General features: G+C 37.4%; 1 long non-coding RNA gene across 1 annotated transcript in view; it reads left to right on the forward strand.

Annotated features, from left to right (window-relative positions):
* Positions 1-3,958: 3,958 nt before the first annotated feature.
* Positions 3,959-17,206, forward strand: part of LOC141973820 (uncharacterized) — a 55,718-nt gene continuing 42,470 nt past the window's right edge. The window contains exon 1 of the long non-coding RNA XR_012635601.1: positions 3,959-4,092. This is a non-coding gene — a long non-coding RNA (uncharacterized LOC141973820). The remainder of the gene's footprint in view (positions 4,093-17,206) is intronic.

The following is a 17,206-nucleotide window of genomic DNA, read 5'->3' on the forward strand; positions in this document are numbered from 1 at the left end:
GCCCAGTGTACTCCATACACCCAGCCACTCATAATTCTCCAACCCTGGGGTAGGTTTCCAAGTGAACTCTTAAATAGTTGCTTAACCCTGAACAAAACCTGAACCACATGCAGGAACACACTAGCTCCTAACAGCACAGCAACGATGTTAATGTCAACATTCCAAAGAGATTTGAAATTCCCAGATTTCTCAAACACAATTATAAATAGCCCCAGGGCCAATGACTGCACACTATCATAGACGACCATCACATAGTACAACAGAAACAAAATCTTAACCCAACTTTCATGGACTGTGAGCAACAGCTTGGGAAACACATATTGCAAATGCGGTGGTAAGATCTTAAGGATCCAAGCAATCAACATTTTTACCCACTTTGTTGTTTTCTCAAAAACCTCAGAGCCCCCAAAACTGTTGTGATTTGAACTCAGCTGGCAGCCAATCGCCACGTGGCCAGCCATTAACCTCATCCCTCCCTGGTGAAATAGGGAATGGACAAAAATAAGATAATTTATAGGTTGGAAAAAAAAATAAATTACTAAATATAACAAGTAACAACAGTAACAATAGTGAGTCCAAAAACGGGTAAAATGCAGCAGTGGCTTACCAAGTGTGGCAACAGGTACTCAGCCCAGCCCCCCAGCAGTGATCCACCCGCCCCAGAAAATGCTGCCATGCCAACCTGGAAAACCGAAAATGGTGCGTGCAAGAGCCTGCATCTGCCTATATACACTGACATGATGTCGCATGGTATGGAATACTCCATTGATCGATCCAGACCTGGACCTCCAGCTGTGTTACCTCTCAGCCCAAGGAAAGTTAACTCTATCCTGGCCAAAACCAGGACAGGTGTCTTGTGAAAATAGACTCCTTCACAGATTTTTATGCTTCTGGATTTTAAGAGGAAAGGGTCCAATGTGCCTGTTGCTCCTCTGTTGTTCAGTATGGATGATTAAGTAGAGGAAAAAAAAGTTTCACATATTCTTATGGTGGGAAACCTCTTCCCCCTCTCTCTGGAGATGTAATAATGCACCATCTTATTGGACATAAGAAACTCATGGTAGCTTGAATCTTTTCATTAATAAATCCTAACAAAAAATTTAGGATTTGGTTCTGTAAACCACAGCATGAGGGTCACTCTGATGGCAGCCATGCTGCCCTGACAGCTGAAGAATGTGCCTAATGATAAAGTTTGGTAAAGCTACTAGGGATTATGAAGCTTGGTCTTACTGACAGCACTGTAGAATGTCTTATGTATGGAGTAAAATTGTGATTCAGGGTAGTAGAAGTGTGAGCACTGGTAATAGCTTGAGTATGTTATTTGCAACATAGTAGTTTTATGTCACTGTTAACTTAGAATGGTATGGACCTGAATTCTTAGCAGTCTTATTTAACTTTGATATAATGTATACTAACGCTTTCTAATTCTCTTCATATAATTCGAGGTTGAGGAAACAAATTCCATGAGAGAACAAGAGGGTATTTAGCAGCCAGTCAGAAACATGACCAGAATATTATTTGAATTTAAATATTATAAAGCATACACAACTGGACTACAAGAGAATTCTTGAATTAGAGATTTAAACTCTGCAGGCTCTTAGGCTCATTTCTGCTAACCCTGAAATAAGGTGCCAGGAAACTTATCAATGGCCATAGTCTTCATTTGTCTTCAATTTTAACACTTGGAAGCACATGTTGGAACAATGTGTCATTTAGAGCTGGGTGAAATACTCTGTGCTCCCTCTCCCAGGAGCCAGACATGGAAACAGCAACCTGCTTTGTGCCCGATTTTGAACAGGGATTTCAAGAGAGACCTCCCACTTTCGATGAACTGAGATGAACTCCCAGCAGTCTTTGGGCTGGGTGAGGTGGGGCTCTTTCAATACTTTCTTAGGGGTCTGTGCCATTTGCACTGAAAGTAAAGAGTCATTAAACGACTCTAAAAAGTGACTCCCTGGGGTGTCTCTAAAATGCTGATTAGGACACTCGCCTCCAACTGCTGAGGTAATTCTTTATGCAAGGGCAAAAGTGTTGACTCAGACATCTTTCACCGGGCAGAGAACAGACAGGGACCTGAGGCTCACATAGCCTGGTGTGGCAGACAGAGGTTTACAGAGGGAATTATGGAGAGGAAACATACGTGTTTGACCCTCAAGGGATCTGTGTGCTTCAGTACAGTGTGCCGTGGCTGGAGGTAGCAGCAGCCTGTCCTGTTGCTGGGACTGCTGTGCAAGCACACCCTAGGACACCCAATTGAACATCGGGTGGGAGCGGAAGCATGAGCCGCTGCCTCTTACTTGAGTGACTCCTGCTTTTCCTCTCTGCTGCCCAGGGTGGAATGTTTCAGTCAGAGTCCGGCAGGATGTTTCAGGCTGAATGAAATGTTTCCTGCCTCTGTTTTCTTTCATTAAGACAAGAAAAACGAGAAAATTTAAACTCATCCTAGATCGACTTTTTTTTTTTTTTCTTTATTCTTTCTCTTCATCTGTTCAGCTGAGAAATCAATTATTTGCATAGCCTCAGTATCAGTAGAGAGATCTTCTATTACCATTTCCTATGCTGAAGAGTTTATTATGACTACATAGGGGTTATTGTATTCAAAAGCAAAGGGATTACAAATATCTCAATGTCTTCTATAGCCGCTAGTAATTATTTTTGCTTCCAGCTATGTTACAACCATTAAAGTTCATGCTTAGGTTACAAGATTCCTTGCATGAATGTTTGCTTTTAATTAATAGAAGGATATGCTGGGCTTGTCTTTCCACAGTGTAGACCCTAAACATACCAGAAATAGCTTACAGTAATGGAAGAGCTCTGAAAAGCTCTTTCCTGTGAGAAATGTGGCCAGAATTCCTTGACTTTCATACTACTAGCCAAAGATAAGAATGCTTGGGGTTTGTCGTCCTGCAGGCTGTATTAGGTAACTTTGTTTTACTCTGCATGAAATGGAGCCCCTGACTTTTGTCAGCTGTCTGTATTTTTTCCAAGCTGGCAAAGAAATAGCTGCTAACAAGCAAGCAGTGGCATAGTTAAAATTCAGTGTAGATGCTAGCTGGAAACATGCTGAGGGTAAAAGGGCTGCAGCCACTTCAGCTCCCTGTTCCATAACAAACTACAGATCTTCTAACAGGACCAAATGTCCTGTCTCTTCTCCCCCACTGTGGAAATGCTCTCCCCCTCCCCTTTTGTAAGGGTAAGAAAAACTCAGTACAATATAAGCATTTGTTGATATAATCTGTCAGAAATGATCCCTAAAAAAATATTAAGAGAGAGGGGAGAAGAGCAAACCTCAAACCAGTTTTCAGGCCACAAAGGCCAAAGGCATTTGTGTTTGTTTCAGGATAGTTGAGACCAGAGTGAAGGTCTGGCATTTTGCTGGTGACCACTGAAGAAGAGGGATTTGGCTGCTGGCAGAACATAAAGCAAATCTGACAACAAAGCTTTCCTTTCATGCTATCCAAATGAACACATTTCTAATCTGAAATTCAAATACTTGACAACAGAGAGCCTGTGAACTGGGCTTTGAATAGGAAATTGCTTCACGGTTTTAGCATAATGAATTAGGCAGTTAGAGTAAATCCATTTAGAAGGCATAGAATGCTTTCACATGCCTTGTAAAAGCTAAAAACCCCTACTAATTTCCTAAATTTCTCATGACTTGCAGAAATGTCTAAATGTTCTCTGCAAATGTGGTTGTACATATTACGTTTGGCTTATTGCAGCTATGTAGTTTGACTCTTCTATTTTGCAACACACTGATTATTTAGATAAGATGGTACCTTAATTAAATGCCATAAATAACAGCTAGGACATTCTCTGAAAACCGGCACTCTCACCAATAATGAGAGTACATTAATTAGTCCTGACACTCTGTTCTGGTCAATTACTATTACACATTCTGGAGATGCAGCATTAGGCTGAGAAAACAGCCGGGGTGGAGTCACACCAAGAAAATCAATAGAGGGATTCTCTCAACTGTTAGGTGTGGACTGAACACTGCAGCTTCAGTTTCATGTTTTGGATGCTACCAGACTCATTCTACATGGCAACCTTCATAACCTTCAAGGAGACCAGGCAGAAGCAGTGTCACAGGTAGCATAAGGAGAGATGCTATTACAGGACATAAGAGTGAGGAGCTGTTGTTTCTTTTGTGCATGTGCCTGACCTTGGAAATCGTTTGTCAGGCCTCCTGGGAATGCAATGTTCCTTTCTTCTGTGGTTTGCTTAAGCAAACAATTGCAAATAGTACAACTTTGAAAGCCAAGGTTAAATGCATTCCAATCATGTTTGTGAAAAGGAGTTGGAGGGGAGGGGGTGGGGGTGGTGTTTCTGTTTGTTTGTTTTGTGATAATCCTTAGCATTTTATTAATATTTTGGAGAAAATCTCCAAAGTTCTTTTTTTTTTTTTTTTTTTTAAATTCTGTTCTGCTGCAATGGTTAAGAACGAGAAGACACACTGAATGTATAGGCAACTGCATAATGGCTTTTCAACAAAGGCATACAAACAGATAATAAGGCATGACATTCTCGTACTGAGAAACTTACTAGGTATCACAGCAAACCACTTTTTTCCCATGAAAACAAACTGAGTTGAATAAATGGATATTATTTTAACACATCGTTTTTAACTTTGCCATCAGAGATACCACAGTACAATTAAATAGTTCTTTGGGTTGGCATAGTGATAAAAGAATTATGATGGATTCTTTTACAAAGAGTTTTTTAATCATTAATGAGTGTCAAGCACCTAATTAATGTTTACAGTTAGGAATGTAAAGGAAATCTGTCCTCACTTTCTCACAGCTGCTAAAATATGAATAGGTCTTTTTAGGTCCTTGGAGATGCATACTGAATATATGTATACAAGCATCTCAACGTATGCATGATGAATTAAACTGAGAAACACTGACATTTAAATGCATTAAAACTATACTGTGTTGGAATAATAATTATCACCAGGAGCACAATATAAATATTTAAAACTACTTGTATCTATGCAGTAGTCACAGGGGCACCAAGCTGAATTTATCAAAAATCAATTCTGCAAAATAATGGAATATGGAAAGAAGGCATCATCAAATCATTAATATGGAGAAAAATTTAAGCCTGCACTATAGGCTCGTTCTTAGGTGCCCACACAAACAATAGGTTTCCATATTGAGACTTTCCATACACAAGGATGGCATATCAACATTAAGCAATGCAGCTAAGATCTGCCCTGCTCCAAGATATTCTACTGCTTGAATTACTCCACTGTATCAGAGAGAGATACTCAGATTTTTCCATTTAAGAATTGGCTGAGAGGAAAACAGTGTATTTTTTATTTTTAACTTGTCCAAGAGCATGTTTTTTCACACAGTATTTTATACTATGTAGGAAACAAAAACAATATTCTGTGAAAGAATTAAAGACATATATATATATATATATATATACTCTTGAATTAGAGCTAGATGTCCAAACTAGTTATTGGTGAATTATAAAGATACTTATGTTGTGTCAGGGCAAAAAAAGTTTTTCACTGATTTTCACCAAGTGTCATTCTTTATGATTGTATGCTTATGCTAAAATATCTGAAATTTATGAAATTATTTAATGGGAAAGGACCATAGACTTTGGGATTGAGTCTGGACTCTTACACCTTGACGCAGTATAAAGTTCCCTTAGGAGTGAGGGAGTTATTTCAAGGGGAAATAAAAGGTGATAAAATACTAAAAACTTAGGTTGAAAGAATAGCATAATTTTGTTGGATGGCTGTATTCTGCTTAGAAATAACTCTCTGGGTGAGAACTGATGGCTAAATACTATTTCAGCATGAAATAACAAGACAAACCAACCATTATCAAAAAATAATGACTGATTTCGGACATATTAATTCTAGATTCTTGGTCATCTTTTAATTAGCTAACCATATCAAAACACTGTATGCTTTCCTTTGTTTCTTGCTTGCACAGTGTGAAAAGTGAAGGAAGGAAACAGATTACAGTCTTCCTCTTCTATCTGAAAGAATTCTCTCATTCACTCTAATTTATAAATGATTTGTATAAAAATTGCTGTGTAAAACAATGCCAGTAACACCACCTAAAGTGCATGACTACTCCTACGCTGCCTAAATCATAGTACCATATTTTGGAGATGCCTAAGAAGCACGAGATTTGTACATGGTATAATCCTGTAGTTCTATGTGGTATAACCCTGTAGCTCTTCTTACTGGAAGACCTGGGTTTGCACTGTCTAGAGCTACAGTGTAAAATTCAAAGTTCTGCAAAAGCTTTGAGCCAAATTTCTGTCACTTTGATCCTGCCCCCCTCTGAAGCACAAATTACATCCCTTCTTTCTTTGCGATGACATTGGATAACATTGGGAAGGGGAGAAGTTATTAAAATTATGACAGATAGTCAGATTAATTGAAGGTTATCAGTGATGAGCAGGAATGCACAGGATTTGGACTGCAGTCTAGAGTGAAATGTGGGTCCTGCCTCGAGTGTATTTTGCTTCTTGTGTTAAGGTTTATGAGGAACTGTGATGGTGCAACTCTTTCACACAGCACCTGCCCTGGGAGAAACTTCTCCCACCTGAATGTGGTTCCTTAGGCCCCTTTCACAATTATGTGGTCCATTTATGCAGGAATAGATAAGATGTTACCTTCCACGAATGTGAGCTTCAGGATTTTGTCTCAGGTCATTTCACAGGTAAGACAGAATTGCACCATAATCTTTCACAAATGTGAAACATGCAAAACTTTTCATTATCAAATTTTCACTGCTAAATTCTCTCTCTGAAGAAATGTCTCCAAATCAAAGAGGTGTGTTTTCCAGAAGTTGACTTTTAATGTTGCCATGTGGAGACTTTTGGCAGAAATATGTACTAGAATAAGTTGTGAATAACAGTTTAAAAATATCATAAAGTGATTTAACAAACACAATATATTAAAAACAAATTCTCAGAAACTGTGTCTCAAACAGGATATAAAAATCTGTCTTATCAAAGATTCAAAATAAAAGGTGAATTTATATTGCAGTGACCAGCTTTCATCTTTTCTTTTACCCTATATGTATTAGAAAACATTTTATCTCATTTCTTCTGCAGATCCCCACAAATGCAACCAGCTGTTAACCTTAAGTGTAAATTCTCTTACACTACATTTAGGTTTCAGAATTATTATTCAGGAAAGGAAGCTCCTTAAATGCAATCTATCCTGTGGGCGAAATATTAACAGAATTGAAATGCACTTTGATTACACTAAAGTACTGAAGCAGGTTGAAATGAGATTCAATAAAACAACTTTTTCAGCAAATTCAGTGCAATGATGAACCAGTGCTTTCCCAAACTGATTAATTTGTTGAAGGGAACACTCTTGTTGTCTGGTAATTGCCAGATATGTCTAATTGCTTGGAAATCAAATACTTTCTGTAGCAGAGAAAGATTTAGGAAATACTATTAGATAATTAAAAGCATAAAGGTTATGCACAAATGTCAAATCAATAAGGACAGTAAACATGGTTTATCAACCATGCCAAGTACATTTTTTCAATTGCAGAATGTAAATAGGTTTAGAATAGAGTGGTCTGGTGGAATGATGGATAGGATACCCGTAACAGTTTAATTAACTTCAGTTTCCTACATGTTAAAGGTTTCTTCAGTCCACTGGCTTATGTAACAAACCCTCTTAGGATTTCATTAGCTGTTGCTCAATATGAAGCATGGGATGCTGTCTTAAGGGGTTATAATTTGCTCTGCCCTTATGTTGAGCTAAAACTTATCAAAATACTATCTCTGTTTTCTCTGCAAATATCCAAGTATTTTAAAGTATCAGCTGAGGGTGTTAATTTGGTATTTTGTTTTAAATTATCAAAAAATAAATGGTGACAACCTCTAACAATGAAACATAAATACTTTAACTGCTCATAATCAAATTTATACTGAGAGACTACTGCTGGCCAAAGTTTCTTTGATGTAAGTTTTGTCCCTAAAATCTGGGCTTAAATTTAACTCAATTCTTCCAGTTTTCTTTGTTTTTTCAGGGATTTGGATGTTTTATGGTCCATAGCAGGAAGAAAAACTGCTTCTGTTTTTTTGACACAGAATATGTGATTAAAAGAGAATCCACACTTGGAGTTGCTATAAAATTAAACCTCTTTTTTAAATTTTTTTTTTCATAGCACATAGGTTTTTTCTTATACCTTTTAGTCTGTTAAAGAATACTCACATGTTCTATTTTAAATGAATAAATTATTCCATTCTGAAAGCAAGGATTCTGAAGCTGGGACAACCTTTTCTAGCAATGTCTACTAAGGATGCTTTATCCCTATAGAAATGAAAACATAAATCAGCTTGTATTCAATTTGGCTTTGGGCAATTAAATTTATCATTAGCAAATAAAAGGGTTCTTTAACCTTTAACCCTAACAGAATCGCTTTATTTTAAGTTTAGAACAGAGAAAAGCTTTTTATTTAAAACAAAATACAATCTAGTTTTTCATGCTGCCCCTTTAGAGCTATGACACAGGAAAACATCACATCCAACATCAGTTAATAAAGATCTATTTGCTTACAGAAGCAGGCTTTAATAATGCTCATTAACACAATTTTCTAATGTTCCTATGGGAAATGTTATCAAGCTCTCTGTTAAGGATTTATTTAATTTAAATAAACAACTGCTGACCTATCTTGTACATAGGATACTATGAGCAAGTGTTAATGACATTTTGGTTTAAGATTAATGTATGACAACTTATGTTGTGTATGCCTTGGAAATTACTTTCAAAAACATTCACTGTCAGTGCATTTTAAAATCACTATTTTAAGATGCTTCTTAGTGTCTCCAGACGGAGTCAGACATGCATGACTATCCTTATAAACAATGATTTAGAGAAAGAAATACAACACTTAAGATTTTCTGCTTCCATTTCTCAATAATTTTGTGCTTTCCTTGCCCTCTGCTGTGCTATCAGTCATCCATGTCCCAGGGGAAATACTACAGGCTTGAGGTTAAATTAAGGTTCTATCTCCAGTGATTGTCTTCAGCAAACCCTGTACATTCCCAAACAAACCTTATCTGCATTGAATGCAGCCTTAAATGCCAAGGGACAACAGGGACAGCTTTCTTCCATGTTGACATGAGTGCAAAGATTAATGTTGGAAGGGGAGGAAAAGTAACTGAGCTTAAAAATAAATTGTACATATATTAACCTATTAATCAGAACTGTGCTCTGAGGTAGAGATTAGTTCGGGAAAAACATTACCAGCCCTCGTCTGTTACCTAAGAGAAAAATAATGGTGGAAGTGTTGTTAGTACATCTCTCTTACTTAGTTTTGCTAATTAAAAAATAAAGCCTTTTTGTGTGCTACATGTGGAGCACTGACAATTATTTCTGGATATAAGTCAAGGAGGTCCCTGGCTCAAAAGATGGCATTATGTGAGCTTATCAAATAAAAGCAGCACAAAATAATAAAGTAATTAAATAGAAGACTTTTCCCAGCTTCTCTGAGGTAAGGTGATAGAAAATTAGGCTCTTAGCAATTGTATAGTTTTGTATGTGCTGAATGGCATGGGGTAAGTGTCAGGTCATTACTGGGGTGAAGAAGCTTTTAAAGAATGGACTTGCATCATGTTTTAATAGGAAATGTTTTTAAAGAGCTGTAGGTAAGTGTTAACCATAGACTAGTAGAAGTGCCCTTCAGAGTTGCTGCTCCACACGTCCATAAGGACGGGGTTGTGGTGGCAGGAATCCTCCCAGGGAGAAGCTGCAGCAGCAGTCTGACTTTTTCCTCTGTCTTGTGGAGGTGCTGCCACATTTGTTTCTTCTGGCTGGAAAATGGGCATGGGGCAGCCTCTGCCCAGCTATCACTCTGGGTTAAGGATGAACGTCAGGGATGAGCCCTGAGGGATAAATAGAATATATTTTAATAGAGGATTTACTTGTTTAGTTAAAATTAAGAACAAAATTACAAGGTTTCAGGTGCAAGAATTAAATCCAAAATCTACTGTTGCAGACCTACAAGATGAGTTTGAAACTGGGCTTGATACAATGCCACATTTTGACTTAGTGCAAATACCATTTAGTTTTAAAACAAAAATTTACCTCTTCCACAAACTAGAAGATATCACAGAATCACAGAATGATTGAGGTTGGAAGGGACCTGAGGAGGTCATCTGATCCAAACCCCAAGCTCAAGTGTCCATCAAAACCTTTTTCCCAAGATCATGTCCTAACAGCTTTTGAATTATCTTCAAGAACAGAGACTTCATCACCTTTCTGAACAGCCAGTGCCACTACTCGATCACCCTCACAGAGGAAGTGTGTTTCTTGATGTTCAGATGGAGCCTTCTGTGTTTCAGTCGATACTCGTTGCCTCTGGTCCTGTCACTGGGCACCACTGAAAAGAGCCTGGCTCCATCCTCCTTGCACCCTCCCTGCATGTACTTATATACATTGATAAGATCCCCCTGAGCCTTTTCTGCTCCAGGCTGAACAGTAACAGCTCTCAGCCTTTCTGCATAGGAAAGATATTCCTGTCCCTTCATAATCTTCATGTTCCTTTGCTGTAGTCTTTCCAGTATGTCTATGGGTCTCTTGTAGTGGGGAGCCCAAGCACTCCAGGTGTGGCCTCACCAGTACTGAGTAGAAGGGAAGGATCACCTCCCTTGACCTGCTGGTAACAATCCTACTAATGAAACTCAGGATGCCATTTGCCTTCTTTGCAATAAGGTCACATTGCTCGCTCACGTTCAACTTGGTGTCCACCAGAACATCCAGGTCCTTTTCTGCCAATCTGCTTTTCAGCTAGGTGGCCCCAAACATACACCTGTGCATTGGGTTTTTCCTCCCCAGGTGCAGGACTTTGCACTTCTAGTTGAACTCTGTGATGTTCCTGTCTTCCTAGTTCTCCAGGCTGTTGCCATTCCTCTGGTTGGCAGCATGACCCTCTGGCATATTGGGCATTCTGCCAAGTTTTGTGTCATCAAGAAACTTGTTGAGGGTGCACTCTGCCTAATCTTCCAGACTGTTAATGACAATGGTAAGTAGGATCAGACTCTGATTTGACACCTTGGGTACACTTTGAATTACTGACCTCCAACTAGACTTCATGCCACTGATCACCACCCTCTGGGCCCAGTTGTGCAGTCAGTTTTTCATCTACCTCACTGCTCATCCAGCCCATACTTCAGCAGCTTCTCTATGAGGACATTAAGGAGACGAAGGCCTCACTGTGATCTGGGTAAACAGTATCCACTGCTCTCCTTTTGTCTATCAATCCAGCCATTTCACTGTAGAAGTTCACTGAGTTGGTCAAGCATGACTTCCACTTGGTGAAGGCAAGCTACTACTGATGTTTTTCTTGTCCTTTATGTGCCTGGAAATGGTTTCCAGGGTTAGCTGCTCCACCAGCTTCTCAGGTATCTAGGTGAGGCTGGCCTGTAGTTCCTTGGCTCCTCCTTCTTGCCCTCCTTGAAGATAGAAGTGACATCTGCTTTCCTACAGTCTTTGGGTACTTGTTCCACATGCCACAATCGATCAAAGATTATGGAGAATAGCCTCACCATGACATCTGCCATCTCCCTCAGCACTTGTGGCTGTATCTCATCAAGGCCAATGGACTTCAGCAAACATGTCCAGTTTGCTGTAAGTATTCTCTGACCTGATCCTTTTCTACCAAGGGTACATCTTCCTTAGCTTGTAAACAGTAAATTTTGAAAATTTGGAATAAACAACTGTTTTGTTTTGTTTTGTTTTGTTTTAAATGGAAAGGAACTGTTATTCCCCTCAATGATTTTTTATTGCAATATTGCTGTGTTATGGCATCTAAATGTTAGATGTGTGATTATTTCAAAAATAGCATTAATTATTCATTTTTGTCCAGCTGAAAGCTTACTTTGAGAGCAAATTTTGAAGAATGGCTTGGGTTTCTTTCAGTCATCTTAATGACATAGTTTTTAGGGGTGGGAGAAAAAGGTGTGTGAGCATATGGATCTGAAAAAGAAGCTTCCAAAAAGTTACTGTATTTGTATTTGTTACTTTATGTCCTCATCTGTCCTGTACTTGTGTAGATTACAGGTGTCTTTATCAGTGCAAATGATATTACTTTCCCACTTACCACCTTTTTCTCACGCTTTAATTTTGGACATATAACTCATACTAGCAACCTTGTCTGTGAAGAATTTAGTGTGTAGAGAGAGCTACATTCACACCAGATCTGAGATTTTTTTTTTTCTTGTGGGTGGGAAGCCATAGCTTTTTTTTTTCTCCCAGCTAAATAATCAAAATGATCTGTGCTGCTGTATTTGCATACAGTCTCAGATCAATGCCCACGTTTAACAGGAAAAAAAAAAAAAGCAGCATATTTGAATAGAAATTACATATGAATACTTAACATATGTTATACACATTTTCTTTTTATGATCATACTGTCACCCTCCAGTAAATGATAGCAGAAGCTGGGGCATGGCAAGCTATGCTTTTGCTGGATAAATTAATGTTGCTGAGCCAGGATGCTATCTTCCTGGAATTAGCTTGTGTAGTGTGTGTGCTTGTCCTTTAGCAGAGGTGATCACAAATTTGACTGCCCAATTCCAACATAACACTTGGGGGAGAATAGGCTTAGCCAGGAGACTAAAATGCACAGGAAACTACCATGCTCTTCCCAAGAAATGTGAATTGAAAAAATAACAATGGCTTGATGTTTTTGTGTAAGCCAAAGACTGCTCACTTGTCTAGAAAACAAACTTGAAACACAATGTGTGACAGTGCCACCAGGTGCCCCTGCAATAGCAACATATTCAGACAGATGTATCTTAATTGAAGTAATCCATCTCAATCAACTGAGCTGAACAACTCAAAGATGTGTCATGAAATGATGTGGTGAAAATTCCTCAACTTTTTCCTCCTGTCTGCTTGCATTTTTTTCACTGCTATGCAAACTAGAATGTACTTTTTATTCTATCAGTAAAGAATTTGTCCATTCCTGGGACCAAAACAAAGGAGTTCTTGTCAGCATAATGGGTATTATTAGAAAAATTAGCACATTTTTCTCATGATAAATTTGTTCTGATATATGCAACTACCTAAACACATTAAACTACATTAAATGAATTCCTATTGTTCTTATCATCTCTGCCGTGTTTCAGATTGCTGTCTGTATTATAACAATAGGAGTAAACAGTGATAAAATACATTTAATACACAATAACAACTTGTTAATAAAACTAAACATTTTCTCACTCTGACTTTTGCCACATCCATGTGCAGCCACCTAGTTCTTTACAATTTTCTGAAGTTCTCACAGGTCTTCTGGCTGATCACATTATGCTGGAAGAAGGATGGTCTTTGCATGGTTTTCAGTTCTGTTGTTCTCCATGAACAGAAAAACCTTTGCCATCTCTCTGTCCAACTCCTCTGTTTAAAACACTTGTTGCTTTTGCAACTACAAAGGTTACTGACTTGCTCACAACAGTAAAACAAACCGCAGTGTGATCATCTGAGCCATGCTGTTTGTTAAGCTCTAAATGCCAGAGAGTGAATGCAGCCGTTCTGTTGCCTAATGTTCTGTGCATTATATTGCCTCACTTCTACTTGTTGTTGGAAATTTTATCTCAGTAGTGTTGATTTGAGGAAAAGATGAGGTTTAGCATAATAAGAATGATGTTTGTGTAGCCTCAGTATATGTCAGATCATAATTCAAAACACAGTAGTCAGATTTTGGTTAGGAATAATTTGTAATGGACAGGTGCATTGTGTTCTGTGCCTCCCTGTGGGGTTTGTTAACAGAGACAAAAACAGTGTGTAACAGGTCAGTTTTCCTCCATCATCTCAATGGGTTTTAAAATTAAATAATCCAACTATCCCTTTTAAGATTTTTGGAAGACTGGAAATGTGTTTTATGATCCAGTTCCAGAACTGAAAGTCTCCAGTAATTACTGGCTTTGGCTAGCAGAACTACTCTGAGATCTGAGCTGAGATTTTTCATGCAGGAACAATGCCTTTGGCTTGCTGGTTAAAAAAGCATATGCAACTATGACATGCCTCAATCTCCAATGTAATTCTCATCAAAGTTTTTTAATTTTTCTTTCAATTTACTAAGGAAATTATTTTTAAAAACCAAAATATTTTGTATAAGGCCTTCTATGTTTAACATCTGATGTGATTTTTTTCTGCTACTTGTTTTTACTGCAGTATACACTAAAATAATATTTTCAACACCAGACTCAGGTAGCTTCTCCCTACTTGCAAATATTTGAAAAATCAATGACAATTGAAGAAAAAAATTCTGGGTTTTGGTGATTTTACATTGTTTTCTGTAAAACTGTCATAAAATTTTGTATCCAAGACAGGTAGTATATCTATTTTACCTTAACTATTATGACTGATAGTGGACATATAGATATTATTATGCCTGGCAGAAAAGATTCCTGGGACTAGAAAATGTATTTCAAATAAGAATTTTTGTTAATTAGTGGCCTATTGAAGTTCATTTGTTGATGATCCTAAAATTTACCCTCATGAGAAGTAGAAATCTGTCTGATTTTTAGAAATGTGGGAGACCAGCATTGACCCACCAACTAGCTGTGATGCGTGTTGGGCATAATTGCAGTAATGTACAAAAATATTAACTGTCAAACTTGAATGAAGTTGTGACTGTGAAGTAATTTAAAAAGACACAGGGTTATTTCCAAGTCACCTCACACACTTAGAAAAGGAAAGGTTAACAAATCATAATAATTAGTGTCTTCTTTTTATCATATTTTCATTTTTCAGCTATGAATAGTTTTCTAATTCCACATAAGTTGCAACTTCAAAGCAATTGCTGCATGAATAATTTCTGTCCCCGAAGAAACTGAAACTAGGCTCTCTCTCAGGGATTTTAGTGACATGAAGTCACTTCTATATAATGTCAGGGCTACTATAACTGACTATCTCAAGCTGAAGGTCAATAGTTTAAGAATAATTTTACCAGATACATTCTAGCAAAAGTTATTAGCAAGTGCTATGCACATTGATTTTTAAGCCATGCTTTCCAAGTATTGATAGAAATGTATCCAAGAAGATACTGCATGACTCATGCAAAAGATGAAGAGGTTCCAAATATGTATTCTGCAAATAGATTATGCAGCTTTGTCAGTGAAATCAGTTTGAATTAGATCAATTTGTTTATTGTATGGTCTTAAGGTAGAAGGATAAAAGTATAACTGTGTTTCTCAAGAGACTTTCACTTTTTTTCTGTAAAAGCTTTGTATGCAGCCAAGGGGTTACCTTTTACAGTGTTTGCACAAAATACAGTTGTGTTTGTATACATGAACAGCATGTCCCCTTTTGCATATTCAGTTCGAAAGACTATGACTATGTTGTTTCTTCTAAGGCAGTGACCACTAAGTGATTGTTCTGTGCTCTGAAAGAAGCAATCTTTGTGTTTGGTAGGGTTATTTGTGCTTTTTGGTTGTTTAATATGAAAGACCACTTTTTTTTTTTTTTTTTTTCTTCCAGCTTCTTACTTTCGCAAGTATTTTTGTCATAATAAATTAACATTTAAACTACTCCTACCCTAGATTCTCCTGGTTTTCTGTCTGTATGAAAGGAAAAGTTTTAACAAAATAAGTGGCATAAGCTGTGGTCCAGAGCCATGTGAAGTGCAGCCAATTCTTTTGAAGATGGTAACAGAGAATTATTAGTGGTTTACTCTGAGACAGGTTTCTATGCTCTTTAGTGTCTCTGTGTATTGCATAACAACATTTAATATTCTGTTAACCAGAAATAATGTTATAATATTTATCTGCAATGAAGATTACCTAGGGAGCTCTGAATAGGACTGGAAAATGCTTTATGTAGCTTCTCCATATGTTGCCAGAAGGACTGTGAAGAGCAAAACACTAAGTGATACTGACATTCTTTACCCCACATATCAAAATTCACTGCAGCTCTTCAAAACTATGTTTCTTTCTGCATGTTGTTTTTCCTGTCCTCCCCACTTTCCACAATGTCACTTTTAACTAGTGAAGTCTTCCGTGTAAGCTTTTTATGTGTCTGATTAGGTTATGTCTGAGGACATAATACAAGTTAACCCAATCAAATGTTTGAGAAAACGTTGATTTTTATAGTTTTACTCAAGCAATTCTCATATGCCTGTTGCTACTTGCATGGCATCTTTGGTTTTGATGTGCTCTTTAAGTGCACTTTGCTGCACATAAGATTGATCTTACTGTGTTCCAACTTGTAGGGGATGGGAAGTAAGTTCAAGTAAGTCCGGACATGCAGGTTTTAAAAGCAAAACCCACTAATTTTGTGTGTTTATTTACTTACTAATTGGCTTGCATATTTTGTTAAGAGTTGACTAAATAATGACATATTAAAGCAGGACGAAGATTTTAATCAGGAATATAGTTGGTAGCATTAACACTAAGTTGTTAAAGCATATTTGTTGTGAAAACATTCCTCTCTGGTAATATTTCACTTAATTCTAAATTTAAAAGAACTATAAAACATATTAAATATGACAACAGAGAAAATAAGCATTTAATATAATTTTCCAGCTTTTTTGTCTCAGATTGGGTTTTGTGTTTTACATCAAAAATAAAATGTAATAAATGTTTCCTCTAACCACTTGATTTTTGTCTTTGAATAATATTACTAATAAATTTTATGATATGTTGTGGAAACATATATACATATATTTAGGTTTGTAATGACTTTTGCTAAAATGTGCACTTTGGGAGACTTGGTGCCTCAAGTACTTGGAAGTAGCCAACAAACATATTTCCATTACAGAATGTCTGGAAGTAATTTTGTACCAGTCCAGCTCTAAATTAACCACTGCTCACTTTCTTAGAACTGTGGATAGAGGTGGGATGCAGGTTGATATTGGAGAGACAAATAACTGCAGTAGTTGTGTGTTTAATGTCACTCTTTATCCATGGAGAAGAGGGTTAAAGCTATTAAGTGGGAAATGGGAAATGAATCTGTGAGAGTAAGTGACTTGAATTTAATAGCTGATGTCTTTGGGGTTATATCATGTATCATGTACAAATAGTTCTGTTCCTGTGAGTGACTATGGATTCCCAAAAGCAACCATGAAGTTTCGGAGACCTTTTATCACCAGACTGTGTGTTTTCAGCAGCAAATAATCAGAAACTTGTTGCTTTCCTGGTCAGTCAGCAGGATGAATTCTTTTTGTTCGAACACCTTGTATGCCTTAAGTAGCTGAGATGATGCATT

The sequence above is a fragment of the Athene noctua genome, chromosome Z (assembly GCF_965140245.1).
Source record: "Athene noctua chromosome Z, bAthNoc1.hap1.1, whole genome shotgun sequence".
NCBI lineage: Eukaryota > Metazoa > Chordata > Aves > Strigiformes > Strigidae > Athene > Athene noctua.